This window comes from Planococcus citri, chromosome 3, assembly GCF_950023065.1.
Source record: "Planococcus citri chromosome 3, ihPlaCitr1.1, whole genome shotgun sequence".
In the NCBI taxonomy this organism is placed as follows: domain Eukaryota; kingdom Metazoa; phylum Arthropoda; class Insecta; order Hemiptera; family Pseudococcidae; genus Planococcus; species Planococcus citri.
Window position 1 is genome coordinate 54,850,199 of NC_088679.1, and position 17,160 is coordinate 54,867,358.

At 34.2% G+C, this 17,160-nt stretch overlaps 1 long non-coding RNA gene across 1 annotated transcript; it reads right to left on the reverse strand.

The window, feature by feature from the left end:
• Nucleotides 1–245: 245 nt before the first annotated feature.
• LOC135840029 (uncharacterized) lies at nucleotides 246–989 on the reverse strand. The gene is made up of 2 exons (XR_010557688.1): nucleotides 824–989; nucleotides 246–389 (listed from the first exon to the last, which is right to left on the reverse strand). It is a non-coding gene; the product is annotated as an uncharacterized LOC135840029 (long non-coding RNA).
• Nucleotides 990–17,160: the final 16,171 nt, after the last annotated feature.

Here is a 17,160-nt window from a genome sequence, read left to right on the forward strand (position 1 = left end):
ACCTACTTATAAAAATAAATATCAAATTTCAATTTAAACTCGGTTTTCGGGATAAATTGAAGAAAATTTACTCTGTGAATGATCGCTTGGTAGAGGTAGCAGTGGTCATAATCAAAAACAAAATCACACAGCGATAGTGAGAGTTCAGTAGGAATGAAACGTTTTGAAACTCTCCCCTCCCCAAACAATACAGACACGCTTTCTTTCCTTCCCATCAATATGCTAAGCACTCACACTGAAAAAAAACGAGCGTCTCGAGAGCAAATATGTGCAACCAATCAGAAGCGAGTTAGTTTTTATCTGTTGTCTCTCTTTCGTCCGTTGTTTACTTTTTGGACTTGTATTTTATTTTATGATGGTGTATTTGTATATAATTATTTCTATGTTTTCTTTTAAAAAAAATAAAAAATATGTTTTCCAACGTCGTTTTTTCGTCATATATGTATAAATCATCACATTACAAATAATAAATGAATCGATATAACATAACTTTACTAAATGTTAAATAATTATTAAAGCTGTAACTACGTATCTACTATGTAGTATCAAAATTCAAAACGTGTTGTTCGAATTCTCAATAAAGATGATCGATGTGCTTGTGACGATATGGCTAATACACCTTGTGTCATTTCGAATTCTCGATAAAGATGATCGTTAACTACATAAGTGTTTGTGTTGTGACGATCATCTTCATTGGGAATTCGGAATACTTATTATACCTTTTGAATTTTGATACTAGTTAAGTACGTACAGCTTTCATATCGTTTAATAAATTTAACGTTTACGGTTCAGTAAAGTTATGTTACATTGATTCATTTGTTACTTCTAATGTGATGATTTATACACATGAATGACAATAAATATAGGAATACACCATCATAAAATAACATACAAGTCCAAAAACGTAAACAACGGATGAAAGAGAGACAACAGATAAAAACTAACTCGCTTCTGATTGGTTGCACATATTTGCTCTCGAGACGCTCGTGAAAAAAATTATGACTAGTGTAACAGAGGGATGATAACATTTTTGTACTAATATATTCATAGGCATAAGGCATCGACCTTGCAGCTTATTCAGTTCGCTCGACAATATTATTTACAAGGTCGATGACTATAGGTAAAAACTATAGGGCTACCAAGTGTGACGTCACAAATACCCATGTCACAGATGAAATCCTAAATTTAGGGGGATAAAAGTAAGTACCAAACATGAAATTAGCATGGGAAAATTCCGTTTTTGTCGTTTTTTTTAAAACCAGTTGAGTTTCAAGAAAAATTTATGGAACGTTTTTTTTAGACATTGAAATACTTAAGCCAGTTGACAAAGTTTATTTGAAGCTTCTAACTTCAGTAGTTTCTGAGAAAAGCTCGAAAAACTGATTTTTCAAACCTTCTACGGATGTTGTGACGTAAGTAGTTGGTAGCCGTATGGCGTATTCACTTCAGCAGTTGAAGCTTCAACAATGCGTTTAACAACACGTACGAGTAAAGTTCAATCAAAGTGTGACTGAAAAACAGAAAATCAAAACTTGAAAACTAGCAGAAATGAAACGGAAAATCAAAATTTCGAAGGAAAAAAATAAAGCCGGAAGAAAAAAATAACAAGACCGTTTCTCATATTTTGACAGTTTTGGCAAAAAAAAAAGTGAGGCTAAAAGAGGGAAGCAGAATCAGCAGCGAACTGCTAGATAGATACAAATTCAGAATATTATTTCAAAATTCTCAAATTTTCATTTAGAATTTATCTTTAGGAACAGTGCAGTAAGTACATCCATAACTGGTCTCCTCTAACTAATTTTAAAACAGGGATGGAAAGCTAAAAGATGAAACTTTAGCTTTAGCTTTTGGCTCTTCAAATTAATGAAACTTTCTAATGGCTAGCTTTTGGCTGCCAAAAATCATTGGCTTTCGGCTTTTATTTAGCTTTTAGCTTTCAGCTTTTAATATTTTCACACATTGCTACAATACAGAAAAGTACACCATGGATAGTTGAAATGAAATATGACTCAAATATGAGTATAATTCATAATAGGAAACATGTACTTTAATAAGAATAGAAATTAGAATCAAAGAAAATGATGAAAAAAACGAAAACAAAAATGAGAAAATGGCTATAATTACAAAAAACTAAAAATGAAACCAAATCAGATCAACATGCAAAAAAAGCTGAAAGAAAGCCGAAAAAATGAAGCTTTTGGCTTTAGCTTTTAGCTTTCAAAAATCCCAAACTTCCTTTGGCTTTCAGCTTTTAGCTTTTAGCTTTCGGCTAGCTTTCCATCCCTGTTTTAAAATGTTGAGCAACAAATAAAATATGTACCTAACAATTTGAATGACTTGTATTTGTAATGACTTAATGAGTATAACTAGTCTTGACCATTACAGCGGATTACGGAGGGAAAAAAATGTTAGAAGATTTTAATCTAAAATTCGGTAGAGAGAGAGACTTTCATTTTCAGATGAAAGATCCTCTGAAAAAATTTCATCTCCAACAGAGGCTCTGCACTCATCTGCAGGTGAGATATGAATCTTCAAAGAGGTGTCATTTTTGCAAAAATCGTGGTTTAAGTTGCAAAATATATGTAGTATGTTACCATACTCGTATTTGAGATTCTTGTCGGGAAGAGGTTTGTGAAATGTTGTATCATACCTATTTAGGCGAAAAATAATGCCCATCATTTCCTTTCCTTTCCGTGCAATGACACATAAACTGACTTGAATAGCACGAATGAATAGATTGCAAATACATATTATAATTTACTATTTTTATATTATTTTCCAAGATGACAAAATACATACCTACAAATCATAATCTTGTAATACACATACAAATCAAAAATCGAAGAAAATTTAATTTACAACGAAAGAGAATTCTATACGTAACTTTAATATCCATACATTAAAATATCGTATTACAAACCTATTTATTACAAATAATATCATTCAGACTGTGAAAAGGTCCACCTTTTTTTTGTCGTATCATTCTTCCTCCATGGAATACTTATGATTTTGTAAAAAAAAACACTTAATCGAAGATCCTGAGAGATGAAGGCACGCTTCTCAAAAAAAAATCCAAGTCTTTTATTTTTAAGGTATTTGGCCCTTCAATCAACAGAAGTAGTGGAGTACAAATTGAAAAATATGAAAATGAAAATGATTAAAGAGTTCATGAACATTTGGTTCGATTTCTAAGCACACACTTCAAGTGCATTTTTTCACCAGAATTTTACTGATGTTTGGGTTTTCTGACATAAATCTAATCGGGAAATTGAAGGGCCAAAGGTTAATGGATTTTCGAAAATCCAATTCTTGACTATGGATTCTGGAAACATTTTTGAGACAAACAAAAAATATTCTCAGACCAACTTGCCTATCTCTAAAACTGAAGGCGCTATGGGCAACCATACCTACTATTTTGCGATTAGAATAAATAAATTTTCCTAAATTGAATTTTTGTCAATTTTGAAAGTAAATTCTTGTGTAACTTTTCAAAACGAGCAGAAAATGATATTTCGTGATTGTCTGACTTTGAAATTGAAAGAACTAGAAACGGTATTTTATAGCAATTTTGGGACATCAGCTTTCAATTTTTAAGTTAGACTTTATGTGAAAGAACCTTTTTCGTTTTGTCTTAAAAAGCTCAACCAGAAAACACAGTTAAAAATGCGTTTTACCAAAGTCCTTCAATTGCCAGACTAGGCTCATGTCAGACCAACCAAATACAGCACGAGTATTATTCCTCATCCCCCCTGCGACCAAAATTTAGGCAACCGCTCGAACAGATTGACGAATAACATGTTGAGGTGTTTACCTACATCTCTCGTCAGAAAAAACAAAACGACTCCTATAGTATGTAGGACGACATTTTTACAAAAACATAGCTTCGTTTATTTAAAAATGTCAGTAATTTTACAGTAGGCGTTCAATATAAGTAGTTACGTATCGCATGTAAAAGTATTATTCTGATCTCGTAGTCATCAGCACAAATATGTCATCATCAGCGTACTTCGCCTTAAATTTTTCAAGTGCTTGTGGAGTGATGAAATACCACTCTAGAAATTGAACCAGAAGGGAATTATACTTCGGACCTTGTTTCCCAAAAATTGCACTTCGAATTACATGTTGAACTATTTCATCGATGGACAATTTCTCTTTAGGCTCTAGAGTTTCATCCTCCGCAGAAAAACACTCTCGTACAAAATTTGAAAACTCGTTCTCTGCCACATCAACTTTGAAATTGCCAAAAAGTAACTTTTGTTTGAGCAAGGGAGAAAAATACAGTTTTTTCAAGTGACGTGCGACCGGTTCAGATGGTGCCAATGCGTCAATAAAACTAACTTTATGAGCAGAATTTCCGCCACAGCCATAACTGGGAGACTCGATTAATTCTGTGAATGTTGCCATGGTTGAGGGAGAAAACAGCAACTGTGTTTTGAAATGTTCAGCGAGATTAACGTCGTCGTAAGCATCATTGATGAAATCATTTAGTAGTGACGATATCTTTGTAATGTTTCCAACATCCACCTTGAATTCATCACGTAGCAAGTTGAGCCGTACATTTTTGCGAATTTGTTCATCAGGGTAGCAAAAACTCAAAAACTCATTCAATTCTTCTATAAGTATATTGTTGAGTAATCTAGAGCTTTTTATTCGCACTTGCGCTAATCCAGGTAAAGAGTTTAGTTTGAATTCGATGATTATATTTTCATCATTGCTCAAGGATAGGCGCATCAGCTGATCGAAGTCCTTCGTGCACATTATATCGATCAAAGTACGCCAATATCTGTTCCATAATGCACTTCTGTCTTCAGCCGATGCATCTGACAGAACAGTCAGTATGAATGAACCATCTATATTTGATGTTCCCAAACTTTGATATCTCTGGAACAATGAATTTTCCTGCAGAAGTTGTAGGATTGCATATATTTTCAGATTATCTGGTGCGGTATTCCACAATTTGCAACAAGTAGGCGTATCGATCGAATATACGCGTGGCTCAAGCAGGTTTAAAATGATTTTTCGAACCAGACTATAAAACGTGCTTTCATCCATTGCCACTTTAATGTGTGTCCAAAATGTTATTGCGTGAAGCAATCTGGACGCTTCATCAAAGCCACCGTGTTTTACGAGATAAGAGTCATCCCAAGTCAGGAGATAATACTCTTCACCACCACCTAAAAATACGAGAAGAATATCGTGTCCTAATTTATTGGCAAATTTATTGAGCTCTAATTCATTGAATGTTGGAAGCAGATATCTGTAATATTTATGAAAACATTCAAGAGGCTGTGCCAGTAAGCGTATCTTACTGTCTGCGTCTAATCGATTCCAAAAGTATATCACGGCTGACGAAGGGCACGAATATGTGTTCAAAAGTTTTTCTTCGATAGATGAACTATCACTAGCCGAGTGAGGTAACCTGTATAATAGATTTTTCGACCGACAAATCCAGTAGTACAAAATAGAGTCATTTTTGAACGAAACGCTTTTCAAGTCGTCGTGAGATAATACCAAAGGCCAAATTCGTGAGATTTCATTTTCTAAACAAAATCTACAAGCAATCTTGAATCTCCGAATTGGTTCAATTTTCTCGCAATTCACAATTCGCCGAGCTGTCTTGACATGATCAATTGTGCCATCTAAAATAACTGCGAAATCAAGAAAGTCGTTCAGATTTTTTACTTCGAATAAGTCTCGATGAGGAGAACGCTTCAGCCATTGGTTAATGGATAGTGCAACTCTTCTGGCGTATTTATTAATTACAGATAGATCCGTGGCTGCTATACGAGACATTGAGTTATTCGATGATATATTCAGCCGTACCTTTAGCCGATCCGAAGTATTATTAATATGTGGCGAGTTAATTGCTCGGCGAAATAATTGTAAAGCCATCGACACGTACACGATTTCTTTCAATGCTGGTGGGCTAGGAGATAAAAAATCGTAGACGATGGTCGGTACTTGAGCCATTTCGATAGGATCTGCAATTGATATTCAAATAAATAATCAGTGGAGCTGCGTCATAAAATAATGCTTTCATGTTTTTAATACTAATAGGTACAACATAAATTCAATTGAAACTCGATTTTCGGGTCATATGCAATCAAGTTTGTGGGATTACGTTAATTTGATCACATGAATAATCTGATGATAGGTACTATAGAATTTTTGTTAAAAATATGCATGCATATGTACTACGTAATTCATGCGTGGAGTTCAAAAAGCAGTCAACATAGGTTGAAGGAGGTTAGGTACTCTCTAAATGATTGCTTGGATGAGGTAGCAGTAGTGAAATCAAAAACAAAATCACACCGTGATAGCGAGATTCAAATGTCTCAGTGTGATCAGTTCAGTGAGAATGAAAACTTTATAATCCCCCCCCCAACCACCATTAAAACAAACCTCCATTTCTTTCCTTTCCCTCATAAAGTTTTCACCTCAGCAGTTGAAGCCTCAACAAATGTGTTTTACAACAGCGTAGGTAATCTATCAAAATGTGATTGAAAAACAGAAAGTCAAAATTTGAAAACTAACAAAAATGGGAAATCGATCATTGAGATGACATAATTAAGTAAGTAGGTACTTGGTTAAAGTTATTAATACTGAAATTTTCTTTCTTTTGCCTCAGATTTGGTCTCGCCCATTTCTCTTTTCTCCTCTATTTTTTAAAAGGTCATAATTTTTACTAGATAAGTAGCTACGTAAAATTGATTTTTTTTTTTAAATTTATATAGACTACATTTTTTCACTCTTTGGTGTGAATTTAATTCGACCCTGAACTCGTTTTTGAAAATTTTCGACTTATCTGGTTCTTTTCCTGAACTCTTCAATTGTTGGTCAATTGGTCACAAAAACGCACTCGAGGTATCACCAGAAAATTGGACCACGAGTATAGATTAACTCGTTCAAATCAATAGATTGATCATAAGCCACAGCTACCTTTGCAAGATGTAAGATGTAACTATTTGGTGACAAATATCGAGAAAGAATATCCATGGATTGATAAACGGATTTGCTGGGTGGATTGTAGATTTTCTGAGCGTCTGTCTTATTAAGAGCATTTGTGTTCCTTTCAACTTTTTTTGTCATTTCAAGCCTACTTGATAATATTTCCATATTATGCAGATGTACTTTGCGTATTCATGCTCTGTTTTTTCGGGGTTTTATCGAGACAAGGGTATCAAATTTTTAAAAAATCGCTGTGGTCCGCCCTGCACACACCTTTCATGATTTCATCAATATGTTCATCCAAAAATGGAGCATGGGTCCCTGTATTTTATCCCAACTTTTTTCAAAATTTTCCCCCCAAAAAGGGGGGGGGGGTGTTCTTTGGGATTATGCTTTCAGCTTTCACTCATTCAGTACATCTAATGATACTTTATCATTCAGTTCCATGATTGACCTCATTGGGGTTTTTGCTTCCTCGGGTTTGGAGGAGAATTGAATAAATCGGTACCTCTTTTACGAGACGGTTTTAAGGGGCTGGGGGGGGGGGTGTACTGTGGGTTAAAGTGATGCTTGTGATGATCTAATTCAAGAAAATTGAAAGCATTTTTACACAACATCTCAAGATTAGCCTGGGTCTTTAAGGGTTCAAACCACACTCTTTCTAAAAATCGCGGTTTTGTTTGAAGCAGAGGAGGACATCTCAAGAGGATCCATTGTGAGATAATAGTTGGAGTTTTTTTTCACAAAAGCAAGAAACTACCTAACAACCTAAGAAGAAAAAATTGGGCTGCAAATTAAGAAGCATACCCTTCGAAGCTTCCTTTAAAATGATTAATTGTCATTTATTTTCAAAATTTTAATGTGGTAGGTACCTAGACCTACATCAGAAAATACAGGACGACTCGTGCATAACGATATATTTACAAAAAATAGCTTCGTTTAAGTATTTAAAATTTTCAGTAACTTTACATCAAGGGTTTAAAGCATGTGTGTAGATGTACCTATTGTACCTATGCATAAAAGTGTTATTTTGACCTCGTAGTCAACTGCACAAATACATCGTCATCAGCGTACTTTGCCTTAAACTCTTCTAGTGCTTGTGGAGTGATGAAATACCATTCAAGAAATTGAACCAGAAGGGAATTATATTTCGGACCTTTATTTCCAAATATCGCACTTCGAATTACGTGTTGAACTATTTCATCAACGGATAATTTCTCTTTAGACTCCGCAGTTTCATCCTCCGTAGTAAAACACCCTCGTATGAAATTTGAAAACTCATTTCCCGCCACATCATCTTTGAAATTGCCAACAAGTAACTTTTGTTTGAGCAAAGGAATAAAATATAGTTTTTTCAAATGACGTGCGACCGGTTCAGATGGTGCCAAAAAGTCAATGAAACGTACGTCTTGAAGAAACTTGCCATCATAACCATAACTGGGAGACTCGATTAATTCTGCGAATGTAGCTATAGTTGAGGGAGAAAAAAGCAACTGTGTTTTGAAATGTTCAGCGAGATTCACGTCGTCGTAGGTATCATTAATGAAATCATTTAGTAGCGGCGATATTTTCATAATGTTTCCAACACCCACCTTGAATTCATCACGTAGCAAGTTGAGCTGTAGATTTTTACGTCTTTGTTCATCAGGGTAGCAAAACTTCAAAAACTGATCTAGTTCTTCTACAAATAGATTGTTGAGTAATCTAGAGCTTTTTATTCGTACATGCGCCAGTCCAGACAATGTGTTCTGTTTGAAATCGATGATTTGATTTTCATCATTGCTAAAGCATTGACGCATCAGTTGATCGAAGTCCTTCGTGCACATTATGTCGATCAAGCTACGCCAATGTTTATCCCAGAATGCCCTTTTATCTTCAGCAGATGCATCTGACAGAACAGTCCATATAAACGAGCCATCTATATCTGACGTTCCCAAACGTCGATATCTCTGGAACAATGAATTTTCCAGCGAAAGTTGTCGGATTGCGTGCAATTTCAGATTATCTGGTGCGGTATTCCACAATTTGCAGCAAGTACATGTATCAATAGGATATCGTGGCTGATGCAGTTTTATAATAATTTTTCGAACCAGGTCAAAAAAGATTCTTTCGTTCATTTTTTCTTTAATGCATGTCCAAAGTAACAGCGCTTTCGACGCGCTATCATAGACAGTACGAGTGCGGTATACATAAGAATTATCTCTTGTCAGGTAGTAATCCCCTTCAATATTACCACGACCAACGAACAATAATGCGGAAAGCATGTTGTACCCTTGATGATTGGCGAATCTATTAAGCTCTGCTTCATTAAACTTTCGAAGCATGTATCTATAATGTTTATAATAATAATCGTATCGAAGCGTCATTAAATATATTCGTCTATCAGCGTCTAATCGGTTCCAAAAGAATTCCACTGCTGACGCAGGGCAATAAGATTTATCGATAAGTTGTTCTTCGATTGACCTACGATCAACATCTGAGCTAGGTAACCTGTATAGTTGATTTCTCAACCGGCATATCCAGTAGTACAACAAAGTGTCGTTACTATAACTAACGCTTTCCAAGTTGACATGAGACGATACCGAAGGCCAAATTCGTAAAATATCATCCTCAAAGCAAAATCTGCAGGCAATCTTGAATCTCAAAATTGGTTCGATTTTCTCACACAGCACAAGTCGTTTAGCTGTCCTAACGAAATCAATCGTGCCATCGAAATTTACCGCCAAATCAATAAAATCGTTAAAAATTTCATATTTGAATAACAGCTGTGGATAAAAATGAAACTGTAGCCACCGTGCAATCGAGGGTCCAATCCTTCTGACGTATTTTTCAATTGCAGACAGATCCGTGTCTGCTAGACCTGCAGGTACTGAGCTTTTCGACAAAATATTCTGTTCTAGATTTAGCTGGTTCAATGTGTTCATTATGCGATGCGTGTTAATTTCTTGACGCCATAATTGTGTAGCGATCGAGGTGTAAACGATTTCTTTCAAAGCTGGTGGACTGGGAGATAAAATGTCGTACACGTTGATTGGTACTTCGTCAGCCATTTCGATATCGGATCTGCAATTGAAATATTCAAATAATCAGTGGACCTGCTGTAGAATACGTGATACGAAATCATCACATATGTTTTATCGTTTAGGCTCATTTCAGTGTTAATGGGTAATGTACTACAATGTGTAAAACACAAGTGGAGCATTTTTATAAGGTACATACGCTCAAATATCATACTGTTAGAAATGAAGGATTTGAGAATTTTCAAAACCTTCATTTTCCAAAAATAATGATTACCTATTCTTTGAAAGCTTAACTTTTTTGTGATTTTGCCAATTGGGTAGGGTATTCTATCACACTCTTGAAAGAAATTTGTTATCTCAAAATGTAAACCTAGAGAACCTCCAAAGAGTTGATAAATCCACCTAACTCTGAAGCAAGTTCTCGTGCTGCTTAGTAGCCATTAAAATTTTTGAAAAATTCAAGGTTCTAACTTCGAACTCTCTCTTCTATGTATGTACATTGGCGTATAGTGAATTATCCCCCTAATACGAATTTTCAAAGGGAACGAAAAACGTGAACTTATTCATCTTTGGACATGTTTATGGTAGAGGGATGAGGGGCGAGGATTAAATCCTTGACACATTAATTTTTTTATAACTTTACCTTTGTTTTTATTACCCTGACTTTCTTCAAAAAATATTCTAGAAAAAAAAAAAGAAAAATCGTCCAAAAACATTAAAGCACAAAAATTAGAAAAAGAGTGAAAAAGTCTCTTACAACGTGAAAAATTCCCTTAAAAATGCTTAAATATGGTTTTTTATGCTCCTGCAGGAAGAATATACGAAAAAAATGCTCCAATAAGAAAGGCTCATTCCACTGGAAATTTTATGAATCTCGGGGAGATTTGAAAAAATCCTTACTTTCTATGCATACAAAAAACACCATCACGAAAAAAAAGTAAGAACCTTGAATCTTCTGAAATAAATTCACTTTGAATTATTTTCAATCATTAAACAAATAATTATCGTCGTTAGGATATAGGTACGTATCAAATGAATGCCCATAACGCAATGTTGTACATTGACAAGGCTGATTTTTTTTCGCAAAATACACAAATCATGGTATCTAGTTACATAACAGAATTTTTTTTGAAAAAATCACCACTTTTTCACAATTTTTTTCACTATCTTTTCTTAACCAAGTTGTCAGAATTCAGAAAGCTCTCCACTCGACCCCTCCTCTTCTCCCATACACAAAAAAAAAATAAGAAAATCAAATTTTTCACAGGAAAATTTTCAAAAAAATTGAAGTTGAAAGAAAATTTCTACACAAAGTACAAATTTTTCAATTTCATCAAAAATGATTTTTTTTCAATGATTTGAAGGTTTTTGTGGCACGTTGCAATTTTTTCATTTTTTTACTAGGTACCTTTTTGATTAAATTCACTACTTCTTTTTTTTTTTTTAGAAACATTTTTATTGTTTGTGTACAGTGGCCTTATTGGGAATACATAATTAAACCTGTAAAGGCACACACACCTTATGCAGGGTTTATTTTTTCAATAACAGTTACAATAAGTATTAAATTTTTAAAAACCTGAACACACCACTAGAAAAATGATGAATTTTGCTAAAAAATTAACAATTTTTTTGAAAATTTTTCTACAAATATTAATTTAGATAATGTAGGAGAAGGAATTTTAGTTTGACATTTTTCATATGTTTCAATTTGGGAGGAAAGGTGAACATCACAATATGGTTAGCTAAATATCAACTTAGCACGTCGCGAAGAGGTCCTTGAAAATGTAGTACCTATCATACTTAAGCAAGAAATAACAGCTGTCATATTATTCGCAAGTTTATTTCATCATAGATTTATTTTTACGAAAAGTTTAACTACAAATGAATTTATAATTTAATACAAATTGAAAATAGGGGGGCAATTTTTTTAGGCCCCTATGACGAAAAATTGTGCTAAGTATACGTAGGTAACTTTGAAATATTAAAATTTCAGTTCACAAAGCTAAATTATTGACACGATTCAATTTTCAAAGAAATAATTAATTAATGAATTCAAAAAAGAAACAGAACGTACTGAATTTACTTTCTGCCATATATAGCTGCAACATTTCTCATTTTTAATAGTTGAGAGAACTGTTCATAGGATTCTTCAATCGAGTAAGTAACTACAAGTACAACATAATTATTACTCAATTTTGGTGATCAACACCATAAACACATTATCATTAGCGTACTTTGCCTTGAACTCTTCGAATGCCTGCGGGGTGACGGAATACCATTCAAGAAACTGAACCAGAAAGGAATTGTACTTAGGACCCTCTTTTTTACGTAATGCGCTTGGTATTACTTTTTGGACAATTTCATCAATGGACAAAGACTCCTTGAACTCTGCAATTTCAGCTTCACTCGATAAACACTCGCGTATAAAATTAGAAAATTCATTCGCTTCAATTTGAGGTAAAAAATTGCCAGCGATTAACTTCTGCTTGAGCAAAAGAAGTACATAGAACTTTTTCAAATCGCGCTCAATCTGCTCCGATGGTGCTAATATGTCAATAAATCGTACCTCGTGCTTAAAATCGGCACGATGGCTGTAAGAATCGATCAATTCCGCGAATTTTTTTGCAGTTGTGGGAGAGAACAACAACTGAGTTTTGAAACCTGCTGCGAGATTCGCCTCATCGTAAGCATCGTTGATGAAATCACTCAGTTGAGGAGATATCTTTGTAATGTTTACGACATTTAATTTAAATTCTTCGACGAGTAAACCGAGTCGTATATTTCTACGTGTTTGTTGATCGGGGCAACAAAAATTCAAAAAATTGTTCAATTCTTCCATAGATAGGTCGTTGAGTAATCTCGAACATGTCTCTCGTATATTTTCCAATACAGACATTGAGTTCAGTTTGAACTCAACGATTCCATTTTCATCATCGCTGAAGCATAATCTCATTAATTGATCCAACTGCTTGGTACACATTACGTCGATCAAACTACGCCAATGTTTATTCCAAAATGAGCTTTTGTCTTCGACTGATGCATCTGTTAGAGCAGTCATTAGAAATAACCCATCTATATCCGACCTTTTAGTATTTGCGGCTTTCTGGAACAATGAATCGTTGAGGAAAAGTTCTCTGATGACATGTTGTTTCAGATGATCTGGTGCAGTACGCCACAATTTGCAGCTGATAGGGGCACGAATAGGACTCGGTGTTTTGTGTAATTGTTGAATGATGTTTTGAACGAGTAGGAAAAAATTATTTTCGTTCATTATATCTTTAATGTAAGTCCAAAATGCCATGATATAAGGGTCTCTATCTGTGTAATTGCCTTTGAAATAATTTTGGTCGCACGTCAGAACAGGATGTGAATAACCGACGACATCACTGAATAATAAATCTAAGACGATCTTGTATCCTTTTACATTGACGAATTTATCGAGCTCTACCTGATTAAATTTCGTGAGCGAATATCTATAAGTTTTATGAAAACATACTTCACGGTTTGTAATAACACGAATTCGAGCATCACTGTCTAAGAGATTCCAGAAGTAATCCACAAAAGACCACGAAGTAAATACAGTAATGGGATAATTACGAGCATACGTCATGCAGAAAATTTCTTCTACGATAGTCTGGCCGAACGTAAATAATCGAGGTAACTTGTATAGCTGATTTTTCAACCGACAAATCCAGTAATATTGGCCAGGAGACCTGGAAAACAATGCTTTTGTCAATTTCAGTTCATCGTGAGACGATACTGAAGGCCAAATTCGTGAAATATCTTCTTCCAAACAATAGTTGCAAGCAATGCGAAATCTTATCATTGGATCGATTTGATTGCATTGTACAAGTCGCTTGGCTGTCCTAACATAATGAATCGAGCCATCAAAATCTGCCACGAAATTATTGATATCTTTCAAAATTTCTCTACTGTAAATTAAACCATAGAATACTTGTGCACTGGTAAACGGAATTAACCGTGATAGACAATGATCAACTAGCCACAGTTCAATTGAACGCCCGACACGTATGATGTATTTTTCAATCGCAGACATAGTCGTAGCTGGTATACGAGGTATTGAGTTACTCGATAAAATGTTTCTTCGAAAATCCAAATTATCCAGAGTGTTTTTAATACGATGCGTGTTCATTTCTTGACGCCATAATTGCAGAGCTATTGAGATGGCAACAATATCTTTCAAAGGTGGTGGGCTAGGGAACAAAATATCGTACACATTGGTCGATATTTCAGCCATTTTCAAGATCCGATCTGCAAATTGAAACGAGCAAATCAGTGGACCTATGTCATATATCGACACGAAATTTTTACATTAGCAGGCAAGTAAGCAGATTCATTAGTGTTTGATTAGGTTGTATGGAAAAATCGAATTTCCTCATTTCAATGTATTTGGCTCTTGGAATGACGTAAGACATAACGCGAAAATTGAAATTACTCGTACATGAAAATAGGTGGAAAATTTCACTCATTCACCCATTTATTCATTTTCTCTCGAAAGACAACGTATCTTAGCAAGGAACCTTGCATAAGCAGGAATTTTTGGGAAAAGTTGGGCGAATTGGAAAAAGTTGAGAAATTTGGGTAAAGTTGAGAAGAAGTCGTGTAAGATGAGAAAATCAAAGAATTACTAAAAACCATAGATCATGTTGTCAAAAAATTGCAACTTTTGCAAAAATTTCAAAAAATGTTCTATTTCTCGCCGAATATACGAAATTGTTTTTTTTTTTTTGAAAAGACATAGAACAATTATGTCCTGAAAAAAATTAAGAATTGTGAATTTTCCAGAGTTTTTGTCCTCGTCTCGCTCAAGCCCTATCCAATTATCCATATTTAATATTATACTTTTCTGAAAACTAAACATACAAAAGCCATGAAAACCTGTTTTTTTGCATCATCAAGAATTCAAAAATGATGTTTTACGTACCTATCAAATTATCAATTTTTCTCAGCTTTTGCCCTTGCTTCGTTCGGGATAGATCATTTTCCATTTCTTTTCTCTGACCAAAGTTAAAAAGTGAAGAAAATAACTTCTCATATCAAAAAAATGCTTTATTTTGAAAAATTATCAATTTTCGAAAACTTTTTCCTTCGCTTCGCTCATGCTTTTATTCCTATTTTTCAATTTTTTCAAAGCTTTTGTGAACCAGTTTTTTATTATTCAGATCAAAGAAAATTTTTTCAGCTGAAGAGCTCTTTGCCAAAGTGGGCAAAATCATTTTTTCCACGTTGAGAAAAACGAAAAAAAAATTTCCGCGGTCACCTTTCTCAACGCAGAAAAATAAATTACTTACTCCACTTTGGAAAAAAGTTTTTCAATTTTTTAAATATCATATCTAATAAATAAACAAATTAATAATGGACTAAAGTGATTTGTTTTTACAATTACTTTTTGAAATTTTGAAAAAGTAGGCGTTTTAATGAGTTCGAATTGACTTCCTCAAGGTCTGTGTCAACGTTTTGGCACGTTTATTTATATCAATTTGGTCACCTTTGAATAAACTGAGCGTGTTCTATAACATTGTCAGACAAGGCACTTGACACAAAGTCGTGGTTTTGACAGTGTCTCGCCCGGTCTTACCATAGGAAATTTGCGTGTTTTTCGTTCTAGAACGACGACCGCACGATTTGAACACTGTTAGCCACTGTCGGGCAATGTTATAGAACACACTTCAAAATTCAAAAATTAAAACGCAAAACTATACACTTTTTGATTGACATTTACGTTCCAGATCTGCCTAAAGGCTTTAGGTATTTCATTTTCGTAAGTTGTTTCATTGAGACACATTTTCAGTATCTTTGAATATAACAATAATTGATATTTTACTAAAATAATTATAGCTTCGTAATTATAATACATATTTCTCCATACAGTTGTTGATAACTAGAGAATGCCCGCCCAAATCGATACCTAGCTCTCAATTCTGATAGGTCGTGTTGGATTTTAAATAGCTTTATTCACACGATCATTGATTGGTCTTTTGAAGACTCATTTATGTAGTCGAAAATACTTCACAGAGAATTAACTTTGTATTCGGGATATCTTCGGTTCACATGCATTCAAGTTATTTTAAAACATTTACATAAGGGCAGCGAAAGTCGAAATTCTCAACTGCGAGAGTACTGAAATTCCAAATTTGAGTCAGAATGCTTTAATTTTTAGAATCTATTGAACAATTTCCAACATTTCGAACCAAATATTTGATTTCAGGCTTTTAAATTGAGATAATAATTTTTTTCATTTCTCCAACATAACAATGAATAAAACTTTCCCAATTTTTTCATTTTTTTGAAATTTTCCACTAACAAACAAAATTCGAATAACACTCAACGTTTATCTAGTCTCAAGATTCCACAAGTTTCTTCCAAATATTAAGGTTAATGCCCACAAAAATAGATTTTTGTTGAGAAATTTTTCTTCGTGAAAAATTATACTTTTTTAGTGCAAAATGTTTCGAGGAAAGGGAAACCAACGTGCCAGTTTTTGAAGTCATTTCAATTTACTTAGTTTTTATACTCGCTTCGAAGTTCGCTCATTAAAGTCAAGTTCATAAAATTTTTCATCCAATATAAAAATTCTTCTTACCTGAACGGGACAATCCACGATCTTAATTCAGTTCAATCTTCGAAACAATTTTTCGGTCCGATTACGAATACTCCAAGTACCGAGAGAATGGCACGATAGAGAGATTTCTGAAAACAAAACACAACATCGAACGTTATTCAGGTTTAGGTAAGTATTTAATGTTATTCTTCGATATGAATAATATGTGTATGTTTGTCTTGCGCGATAGTTCGAGTACATATCAGTATTATTTGTGTTCATCTTTCATAATAAATTCGTGTGATTCGTTACTTCTTTCTAATCTCATTCGTGCAATTAGGTAGAAAAGAAACCACTATGATAGGTTAAATTGAAGTAGGAATCAGATAGGTGGAGGTCTGAAAGCCAGACGACCCTATTAGCTGAGATTGGAAGAATTTATCAATTATCCTAATTAATACGTGTTCCCAGGGAACTTGGCAGTTTGGCACCATTCCAGAAACCAATATGTAGTAGGTATATGTAGATGTACCAACTTAACCCAAGGTTCTAATTCTTTTAACAAATTCTTCGCAAAAAATGAGACTTCATGGCAATTTTAACAAAATGACTAGACTCGTTGCCATATCT